Genomic DNA, 11,302 nt, shown 5'->3' with positions numbered 1-11,302 from the left:
TCTTTGCTTGTTAGTTTACCACGATCATCCTTGCTGTACACACCTTTTGAGAGAGCCATACATGATTTGGAATTTGTTAGAATACTCTATGTGCTTCGCTTATATCTTTTGAGTTATATAATTTTGCTCTAGTACTTCACTTATATCTTTTAGAGCACGGTGGTGGATTTGTTTTATAGAAACTATTGATCTCTCATGCTTCACTTAGATTATTTTGAGAGTCTTAATAGCATGGTAATTTGCTTAAAATCCTAATATGTTTGGTATGCAAGATTAACAATAAAACTTTCTTATGAGTGTGTTGAATACTATGAGAAGTTTGATACTTGATAATTGTTTTGAGATAAGGAGATGGTGATAGTAAAGTCATGCTAGTTGAGTAGTTGTGAATTTGAGAAATACTTGTGTTGAAGCTTGTGATTCCCGTAGCACGCACGTATGGTGAACCGTTATGTGATGAAGTCGGAGCATGCTTTATTTATTGATTGTCTTACTTATGAGTGGCGGTCGGGGATGAGCGATGGTCTTTTCCTACCAATCTATCCCCCTAGGAGCATGCGCGTAATACTTTGCTTTGATAACTTGTAGATTTTCGCAATAAGTATATGAGTTCTTTATGACTAATGTTGAGTCCATGGATTATACGCACTCTCACCCTTCCACCTTTGCTAGCCTCTCTAATACCGCACACCTTCGCCGGTATCATACACCCACCATATACCTTCCTCAAAACAGCCACCATACCTACCTATTATGGCATTTCCATAGCCATTCCGAGATATATTGCCGTGCAACTTTCCACCATCCTGTTTATTATGACACACTCCATCATTGTCATATTGCTTAGCATGATCATGTAGTTGACATAGTATTCGTGGCAAAGCCACCGTTCATAATTCTTTCATACTTGTCACTCATGAGTCATTGCATATCCCGGTACACCGCCGGATGCATTCATATAGAGTCATATTTTGTTCTAAGTATCAAGTTGTAATTGTTGAGTTGTAAGAAAAATAAAAGTGTGATGATCATCATTATTAGAGCATTGTCCCAGTGAGGAAAGGATGATGGAGACAAGGATTCCCCCACAAGTCGGGATGAGACTCCGGACGAAAAATAAAAAAAAGAAAGAAAAGAGGCCATAAAAAAGAGAAAAAGGCCCAAATAAAAAAAGAAAAAAAGAAAAAAAATGAGAGAAAAAGAGAGAAGGGACAATGTTACTATCCTTTTACCACACTTGTGCTTCAAAGTAGCACCATGATCTTCATAGTAGAGAGTCTCTCATGTTATCACTTTCATATACTAGTGGGAATCTTTCATTATAGAACTTGGCTTGTATATTCCAATGATGGGCTTCCTCAAATTTCCCTAGGTCTTCATGAACAAGCAAGTTGGATGCACACCCACTTAGTTTCTTTTTGAGCTTTCATATACTTATAGCTCTAGTGCATCCGTTGCATAGCAATCCCTACTCACTCACATTGATATCTACTGATGGGAATCTCCATAGCCCGTTGATACGCCTAGTTGTCGTGAGACTATCTTCTCCCTTTTTGTCTTCTCCACAACCACCATTCTATTCCACCTATAGCGCTATATCCATGGCTCACGCTCATGTATTGCGTGAAAATTGAAAAAGTTTTGAGAATGTCAAAAGTATGAAACAATTTCTTGGCTTGTCATCAGGGTTGTGCATGATTTAAATATTTTGTGTGGTGAAGATAGAGCATAGCCAGACTATATGATTTTGTAGGGATAACTTCCTTTAGCCATGTTATTTTGAGAAGACATAATTGCTTTGTTAGTATGCTTGAAGTATTATTGTCTTTATGTCAATATGAACTTTTGTCTTGAATCTTTCGGATCTGAATATTCATACCACAATTAAGAATAATTACATTAAAATTATGCCAAGTAGCACTCCGCATCAAAAATTCTGTTTTTATCATTTACCTACTCAAGGACGAGCAGGAATTAAGCTTGGGGATGCTTGATACGTCTCCAACGTATCTATAATTTTTGATTGCTCCATGCTATATTATCTACTGTTTTGGACATTATTGGGCTTTATTATCCACTTTTATATTATTTTTTGGACTAACCTATTAACCGAAGGCCCAGCCCAGAATTGCTGTTTTTTGCCTGTTTAGGGTTTCGAAGAAAAGGAATATCAAACGGAGTCCAAAACAGAATGAAACCTTCGGGAACGTGATTTTTAGGAAGAATATGATCCGGGAGACTTGGACCCTACGTCAAGAAAGAAACGAGGAGGCCACGAGGCAGGGGGCGCGCCTGCCTACCCTAGGCGTGCCCTCCACCCTTGTGGGCCCCCTGTTGCTGCACCGACGTACTCCTTCCTCCTATATATACCTACGTACCCCCAAACGATCAAATAGGGAGCCAAAACCCTAGTTCCACCGCCGCAACTTTCTGTATCCACGAGATCCCATCTTGGGGCCTGTTTCGGAGCTCCGCCGGAGGGGGCATCGATCACGGAGGGCTTCTAATCAACACCATAGCCTCTCCGATGAAGTGTGAGTTGTTTACCTCAGACCTACGGGTCCATAGTTAGTAGCTAGATGGCTTCTTCTCTCTTTTTGGATCTCAATACAATGTTCTCCCCCTCTCTTGTGGAGATCCATTCGATGTAATCTTTTTTTTATGGTGTGTTTGTTGAGATCGATGAATTGTGGGTTTATGATCAAGTTTATCTATGAATAATATTTGAATCTTCTCTAAATTCTTTTATGTATGATTTGTTATCTTTGCAAGTCTCTTCAAATTATCAGTTTGGTTTGGCCTACTAGATTGATCTTTCTTGCAATGGGAGAAGTGCTTAGCTTTGGGTTCAATCTTGCGATGTCCTTTCCCGGTGATAGTAAGGGCAGCAAGGCATGTATTGTATTGTTGCCAACGAGGATAACAAGATGGGGTTTTCATCATATTGCATGAGTCTATCCCTCTACATCATGTCATCTTGCTTAAGGCGTTACTCTGTTTTTAACTTAATACTCTAGATGCATGCTGGATAGCGGTCAATGAGTGGAGTAATAGTAGTAGATGCAGGCAGGAGTCGGTCTACTTGTCTCGGATGTGATGCCTATATACATGATCATACCTAGATATTCTCATAACTATGCTCAACTCTGTCAATTGTTCAACAGTAATTTGTTCACCCACCGTAGAATACTTATGCTCTTGAGAGAAGCCACTAGTGAAACCTATGGCCCCCGGGTCTATCTTTATCATATTAATCTCCTAATACTTAGTTATTTCCTTTGCTGTTTACTTTGCCTTTATTCTACTTTGCATCTTTATCATAAAAATACCAAAATATTATCTTATCATATCTATCAGATCTCACTCTCGTAAGTGGCCTTATAGGGACTAACAACCCCTATTTTTGCGTTGGTTGTGAGGATTTATTTGTTTTGTGCAGGTACGAGGGACTCGCGCGTAGCCTCCTACTGGATCGATACCTTGGTTCTCAAAAACTGAGGGAAATACTTACGCTAGTTTGCTGCATCATCCCTTCCTCTTCGGGGAAAACCAACGCAGTGCTCAAGAGGTAGCAATGCTACCATGGCTTTCTTCAGGTCCTCCTCCTTCACTTGGCTCTACTTTTAAAGAAGCTCATACCGGTCAGCGGCATCCTTCAGCTCAACAGCCATCTTGGCTATTTTTTCTTCGCTCTAGCGATGAGCAGCCTGTTCAGCTCTTAACTCTTCGGCCGCCTTTAGGGAGGCCACATCACTTCTCCTGGCTTGTTCCTTGGCTCAGGCAAGCTCCGCCCGAAGGGTCTCCGTGGCGGCAGCTCCATCTGCAGTCACAACATGTTATAGATACTAGCATCATGCTCCTCTTAATATCTATTGACCACCGGAGAATACATACCCTGTGTCTCGTCAAGCCGCTTGTTCACAAGCACGATGCCGTCGTCTGCCGCATCAAGCTGCCGCCCTAGTTCGGCAAACTCATCAGTTTGGCCAGCCACCGGACCCTCATCCGCCTGCACAAGTGAGCAGCATGATCATTACATGGGACTATGATCCTCTGTTTGCCGCATCTGGACAACAACCAGAGTCTTAGGGGCTACTATCTGTATAGGGCATACCTAGCGTGTGTGGTACCGTCAAATATATATCTTTTCTTTTCCCTAATAATAAAGCACGGATTGACTCCGTGGGTTCACCGTCACAATACGCTTTCTTCTTATGTTATAATATGCTTTTACAATTTGTATGGACAAAATCATAATATAACCGAGGTGGTACTAATCTCCCAAGTACGGTTGTCTCCTCTATGCTCTATCCTCTCCTCACGACCGGATCCGCCGCCGCCGCCCCCGCTACAGCATGCCGTCGCCCTAACCCCACTCGCTGGTGCTGATCCGCTGCCGCCGCCGCGCCCCTCCCTTCGCTCGCCGCTGCCTCCGTCTTCGTGATGCTCCCGCCCAAGATAAAGAGGTTACGAGGCTGAGACGCCAATGTCCAAGCCCTTCTGTTCACCTTCCCAGCCTCCCTTCCAAGCTCCACCAGCCTGATGGCTGATCTGACCTATGGACGGTGCTACGCTGAGCGATCGATTGGCATCCTGCTCAGCCCTGCCGTCAAGCGTGCCCTATGGGCTCGCCATCTCGCGCTCCCCGTCATCAGACTCATGATGGGCGATGGGGTGGATCATCTGACACGCCTGGCGACCCAGAGGAGAAGGATTTGGAGAGAAGGTTGGGCGGCATACAGGTGTTCTCGGTTGCCAAGACTGCAGCCATGGTTATGGGTGGAATTTACCTTGTCTAATCTATTACATGAATAGTCCATGAATCCCCTTACGTGAGGTCAATTTTGTAGATAGTTTTAATGTAGCAGAAAGAGGCCATTCACGTGGATATGAACTAATAGTCTCAGAGTGCCAAGATTAGAGATGGAATTTACTTTGCACGGCTGTCACAAGATAAAGGAGGCAGTGGACGGGAGATATTCAACCAGAGTTTGATCCTTTGTCTAATTGACTTTGCATTATCCAATATGATTAGCTGGTGACATGAGAGAGAGGGGGATAGACCCCTTTGGCTACTACACTAAGGTTATGCCTACAATGTGCTACTCATATTCCACTTTTAGACGACAGGCAACTTCAGAATTCAGATCCCTTTGATTTACATTTCAGATCATCTTGCTGCAACTTGGTAGTAGACAACCATTTTTGGTGATCATATACAGAATTTTTTGGTTCTTCTGTTCGTATATGTCTTTTCAATTTTCCTATGTGCTAACAGAAGAAAAAAGTAGATAGTTTGAACACCTATTTATTCACCTGTGTTCTACACGAAGAAAGAGCAGGATAAATACCATCTGTTGGTAGTCTTTCTATTTGTCCTTAGTTATTTATATTCTACACTAATATAGCAAGGCGAAGCCTAATCTTTACTCTGGGTCACTGATAGAAGTACTGGTACACAATGAACTTTTTGTACACAATTAACTTTTTGTAGTTCTTTTTCTTATGGAAACTTTTCGTACTTCTTTGTTGTGATATACGCCCATCTCGAATTTCATTTTAGGTCTACTTATTTTATCTTGGCTAGGTGTTGACAGCAAGAAACACTTCAAATATATGACTCTTGTGTATATAAATATATGCTCGCTCTACAATATAATGTAGATAATGATCACTGTAATTTAATCTGCTATTTAGTGTACAATATTTGTATTCATAAGAAGAGATAGTTATACACTTCGTTGCCGTTTTATATCTGAGTTAAGAAAAAACATTATTCTTCCTCTATAGAGGTATGTTGCCTTGCTGAGGCTGCTTTGGTTTTGCTATATTTGCTGCTCTTTTGTGCTATACTACTATTCCATATATAGAGAGATCGGAGAAGAGAACAGCAGCTTGTTACTACAGATATTTCATGCTGCTACTCGCTTACTATTACACATCTACATACAGAAGGCTGCTGCTTGCTGATTACAATCCATTCATGATATGTAGATATGTATGCTTCTGCTAGGTACATGTGAACAGGGAGACAAGGAATGGAAGCTGCAGCGGTAGCCGGCCGGTGGCCACACATTGGCAATCACTGCTTAGATACGTGACTCCAGCCACCTATGGTGAGCAGACTTTGATCTTGATATGTTAGTCCAAGTGGATAAACATTATTATGTGTTTAATGTGATGGGACTTCATTGGTTGGACGTCGATTAGGATATATGTTGTACATAGCCACATATGATTTTTTTCGAGTTGCCATATGATGGAAATCAGTAGCTTGATTTGCTGTTCAACAAACGTTTATGGTATGTGTGTGTCCGCGCTTTTGCTAATTCTCACAAAAATGCTTGCTTTTAGGATGTGGTTCTTAGTTATGGTCATTTGGTAACTTTGACAATGAGAACAAAAATTTATCCCAAGATCATATACCTTGATTTAAAAAAGTTCTGGTTGTGACTAGGATTAATCAGATTATTTGCAAATCATGTGTAGAAAACTTGGATCAGCTATGGTAAAAGCTCTCATGCCATATATTGTTGGAAATATGCCGTAGAGGCAATAATAAATTATTTATTATTATTATATTTCATTGTTCATGATAATCGTTTATTATCCATGCTAGAATTGTATTGATAGGAAACTCAGATACATGTGTGGATACATAGACAACACCATGTCCCTAGTAAGCCTCTAGTTGACTAGCTCGTTGATCAATAGATGCTTACAGTTTCCTGACCATGGACATTGGATGTCGTTGATAACGGGATCACATCATTAGGAGAATGATGTGATGGACAAGCCAATCCTAAGCCTATCACAAAGATCATGTAGTTCGTATGCTAAAGCTTTTCTATTGTCAAGTATCATTTCCTTAGACCATGAGATTGTGCAACTACCGGATACCGTAGGAGTGCTTTGGGTGTGCCAAACGTCACAACGTAACTGGGTGGCTATAAAGGTTCACTACAGGTATCTCCGAAAGTGTCTGTTGGGTTGGCACGAATCGAGACTGGGATTTGTCACTCCGTGGAACGGAGAGGTATCTTTGGGCCCACTCGGTAGGACATCATCATAATGTGCACAATACGACCAAGGAGTTGATCACAGGATGATGTGTTACGGAACGAGTAAAGAGACTTGCCGGTAACGAGATTGAACAAGGTATCAGGATACCGACGATCGAATCTCGGGCAAGTACAATACCGCTGGACAAAGGGAATTGAATACGGGATTGATTGAATCCTCGACATCGTGGTTCATCCGATGAGATCATCGTGGAACATGTGGGAGCCAACATGGGTATCCAGACCCCGCTATTGGTTATTGGCCGGAGAGTTGTCTCGGTCATGTCTGCATGGTTCCCGAACCCGTAGGGTCTACACACTTAAGGTTCGATGATGCTAGGGTTATTAGGAAGACTTGTATGTGATTACCGAATGTTGTTCGGAGTCCCGGATGAGATGCCAGACGTCACGAGGAGTTCCGGAATGGTCCGGAGGTAAAGATTTATATATGGAAAGTTGTTGTTCGGGTTCCGGGAAAAGTTCGGTTTTTTCCGGTATTGTATCGGGAAGCTTCCGAAAGGTTCCGGAGGATTCTGGAGGGGTCCGGAGGTCCGGAAAATGTTCCACCACGTCCAATACAGCAGCATGGGCTGTAGGGTGGCACCCTAACCTTAATGGGCCAAGGGCACCAGCCCCCCCAAGGCCCATGCGCATGGGAGAGGGGAAACCCTAAGGGGGAGGGCCTCCACTTGACTTGGGAGGCACTCCTCCCCCCTTGGCCGCCGCCCTCAACCCTAGATGGGATCTAGGGGGGCCGGCCCCCTCTCTCCCCACCTATAAATAGTGGAGGGGTGGGAGGGCGGCCACACCCTTGGAACCTGGCGCAGCCCCTCCCCTCCAATACCTCTCCTCCTCCGCGTGAGCTTGGCGAAGCCCTGCCGGAGAACTGCCACTCCATCACCACCACGCCGTCGTGCTGCTGTTGGACTCTCTTCCTCAACCTCTCCCTCCTCCTTGCTGGATCAAGGCGTGGGAGACGTCTCCGTTTCGTACGTGTGTTGAACACGGAGGTGCCGTCCGTTCGACGCTAGGATCATCGGTGATTTGGATCACGACGAGTACGACTTCATCAACCCCGTTCACTTGAACGCTTCCGCTTAGCGATCTACAAGGGTATGTAGATGCACTCTCCTTCCACTCATTGCTAGATTACTCCATAGATTGATCTTGCTGATGCGTAGAAAATTTTAAATTTCTGCTACGATCCCCAACATATATATCATATGGATATCTATATATCGTTTTTCCAGATGCTATTGGAGAAGTTGTTGCTATCGAACCTTCCATGTTGAGAAACTAGAAATAGTATTTATGTGTTTTACCCTGCTCTAATGTTTGTTTCCCAGTTTGAGAATGGCAAGAAGATGCTTATTCTCCATGGTACAAGGACTAGCGCAGTTTTGAAATTCATGCTGGCAGACGTTTTTCACCTTATGCGTGATCATTATGTGAAGTATGCCAATAACAAGGACAACAACAAGACATTTGAGAGTAGGGGTCCAACTTCCCTGGAGGTATTCTGCCTCAAATCTTATAGCAACCTTTTATTCACATTTCCTTTTTTGTAGTTGGTGACAATAAGGAATTGTTATTCACTTGAGAAAATCAAGATTAAATCGATGATGCTATCAAAAGTAAATGACTTTCTGAGCTAGACAGTGGCTTTTTGAGCACTAATATAGAACCTATCTCAAACCTTTCCCATGTCTGTCATAATGATCTTTTTATTTTCCTTTGTATATTAAGCTAGAGAATATTATTCTGCATTATTTTCAACCGTTACTTTGTACCCCGACTGTACATTCTTCCAGTGAACACATCAAAATAGCAGGTCCGCAGATCTAAAGGCTCATTGGTTTGGTGTTGGACCGATGGTGATGTACTTATGTTGCTTCCATTGTAGGTGTGATTTTTCTGTTACAAAGTGAGGTGAATTGAGCTGATTGTTGCTACTTCTATTCGTGGTTATCAGCGTGTTCCTACGCGACCCCTGGCAAGGCTGCATCCTATTTGCGGCTCGCCCATGCCCACTCTCCGTGCTTCTTGCTCGTGCCAGCAGTGAAGACTCTCTATATACGTGTCATTATATTATCCAAAAGCCAATGGCAGAAGGTGGAATCTTGCTTCTTACCGGAACATCTCCAAGTTCTTCTACGAGTATATCATAATCATTTGTAGATTGTTGAATTATTTTGATATCTTTTTTGGGGGAATTATGGGATCCTAACCTTACATTATCTAAACATTACTCGAAAGGCAGAAGCAGATCTTTATCTAATCATTACTCATAGGTGAGTGTGCCACAAGGTTCTCTTTGCAACTTTGATCTAACATTTTAGGCAGGATTACCACCTGAAGCAGTTTACATCATTACAACTTACCAGGAGAAGTAAAGAGTGTTAAAAATAAAAAGTTGCATACAAATATTTTGAAAAGGTAGAATCACATTGTGATTGTTAAGGGAACTGTTTAATGATTTATCTTTATTCTTAATTACTCTGAAGAGATGATCTCTTGAAAAGCTTCTATTCTTCTAATTATACAGACAAGCCAATCAGTCGTTGTTTTTGTATGTCACCGTGTAGAAGAAAAGTGTCATGTGATGTGACCCCCATACAACCTGGTATATGTTCGGATGGCCATTAAGTAACTTACGTGATAATTAACTCTTTGGCTTGAAAGTGTTGTAAATGTAGCCCCAATTCTATTGATTTGTTCAAGCAGCTAAACAAGCGAAGGAACTTCTAGAGAATTAATATTGTTCAACTTCCAAGAAGTGGTGTCAAGCAACATGTTGCTTGATGAAGGACCAAGGCAGTTGAAGAGGAACATGAAGCGCTATGAAAATTCCTCTGGTGCCAAGCATCTTGTCAGTCTGTTTATATTGACCAGATTAGAAAAGTCACAGCGTAAAAACTTAAATATTTTTCACAAGCCTTTGAGCAACATGTGCTATCCATGACCTGATGCCATGATATATATGGTTTTGTGGTAAAACCATTTTTAGATGTGAAGGTTCAAACAAGATCGAAGTGGTTTTATGAAGAATTTTGAGGACCGTCAAAATAAAGAGTTATCAGTAGTGCACCACAACAGTTACATTTTTAAATACAACACAAACTGTCAAACTTATTGTGTAACCGTTGTAACGCACGGGCCCTTGTGCTATGTATTGATAATGTTCCTAATGACTCATTCATCGTTGTTTAAAAGTTTGATTAGTCTGATGGTCCTTCTTTATAATGTTTGTGCAATCTATACGAATAATTCCATGTGCATATGCAATTTATCACAAAAATCTGTATTTTTTTGAGCTGAAAGGCCGATTTTATTCATCAAAGACCATAAATTGTGGGATACAAGTTTCATCATGGGGCTGGCCGAGTCACACATGACGTCCTACAACGAGATTTAAGGAAAATCTAGCTAAACTATCTGCCTCATAATTATTGGCACGTCCCTCAAGTATGAAATTACAATGAAAGGAGGTTGCTCGAGACTTGATCTCACTCACTATTGCTGCATAACGTCCCATAGTACCGTTGTTGATATCTTGAATCACTTTTTTGGAATCAGAAGCTACGACAAACGTTCTGATATGAAGATCTTCAGCTAGGCATAGAGCTTCTCGACATGCAATGGTTTCCATTGTCGCAGGGTCATCCACCCCTGCTATGATCAGCACTGAACTGCCCAAAAACTCTGCACGCTGTCGCGACAGACTGCGACTGCAGAGCCTCTCCGGCCAACTCTGATTCCTGCATCCACGTTAATTTTCGCCTACTGGGGGGTGCTTTAGGTCGCTTCCTTCCCTGAACGTTTGACCCCGTCGAGCCAGAAACATGAGCAGCTGGCCGACCGGGATTTAGAACCTGGAGCTCCTCAATGAACCTTTGAATGAAGGCATGTGTAGAATGTGGAATTTGGAAAATTCCCTCATGGATAGCTTTCCTTCGTGACGACCAAATAGCCCACAAAGGAACACCAAGTTTGACAAACAATGCATGAGATAATACCTCCAACTGAGTAAAAAGCCAATGCTTGGCACTCGGCTCAGATGTCGCCACTAGGCTTTGTGCTAGCTCCTCATCTACAAGGGCCCAAATGCATCTGGAGGTCGTACACTCGAGTAAAGAGTGGCGCCAAGAATCTAGAGCTCCACAGAGACCGCACGAGTTAGAATTAGACATGTGGCGATGTGCCCTTACATCCTCCATCGGCAGCGACTGCTTCGCAAGTCT

At 42.4% G+C, this 11,302-nt stretch overlaps 1 long non-coding RNA gene across 1 annotated transcript; it reads left to right on the top strand.

The window, feature by feature from the left end:
* The first annotated feature begins 4,311 nt into the window (after positions 1 to 4,311).
* Positions 4,312 to 10,036, top strand: LOC125544743 (uncharacterized). Its single transcript, XR_007299648.2, has 3 exons — positions 4,312 to 6,116; positions 8,408 to 8,575; positions 8,965 to 10,036. It is a non-coding gene; the product is annotated as an uncharacterized LOC125544743 (long non-coding RNA).
* The last annotated feature ends 1,266 nt before the right edge of the window (positions 10,037 to 11,302 follow it).

This window comes from Triticum urartu, chromosome 3A, assembly GCF_056163025.1.
Source record: "Triticum urartu cultivar PI428250 chromosome 3A, HENAU_Tu73, whole genome shotgun sequence".
In the NCBI taxonomy this organism is placed as follows: Eukaryota; Viridiplantae; Streptophyta; class Magnoliopsida; order Poales; family Poaceae; genus Triticum; species Triticum urartu.
The sequence above is the reverse complement of the archived record's forward strand: the minus strand, read 5'-3'. Positions and strand labels throughout refer to the sequence as shown.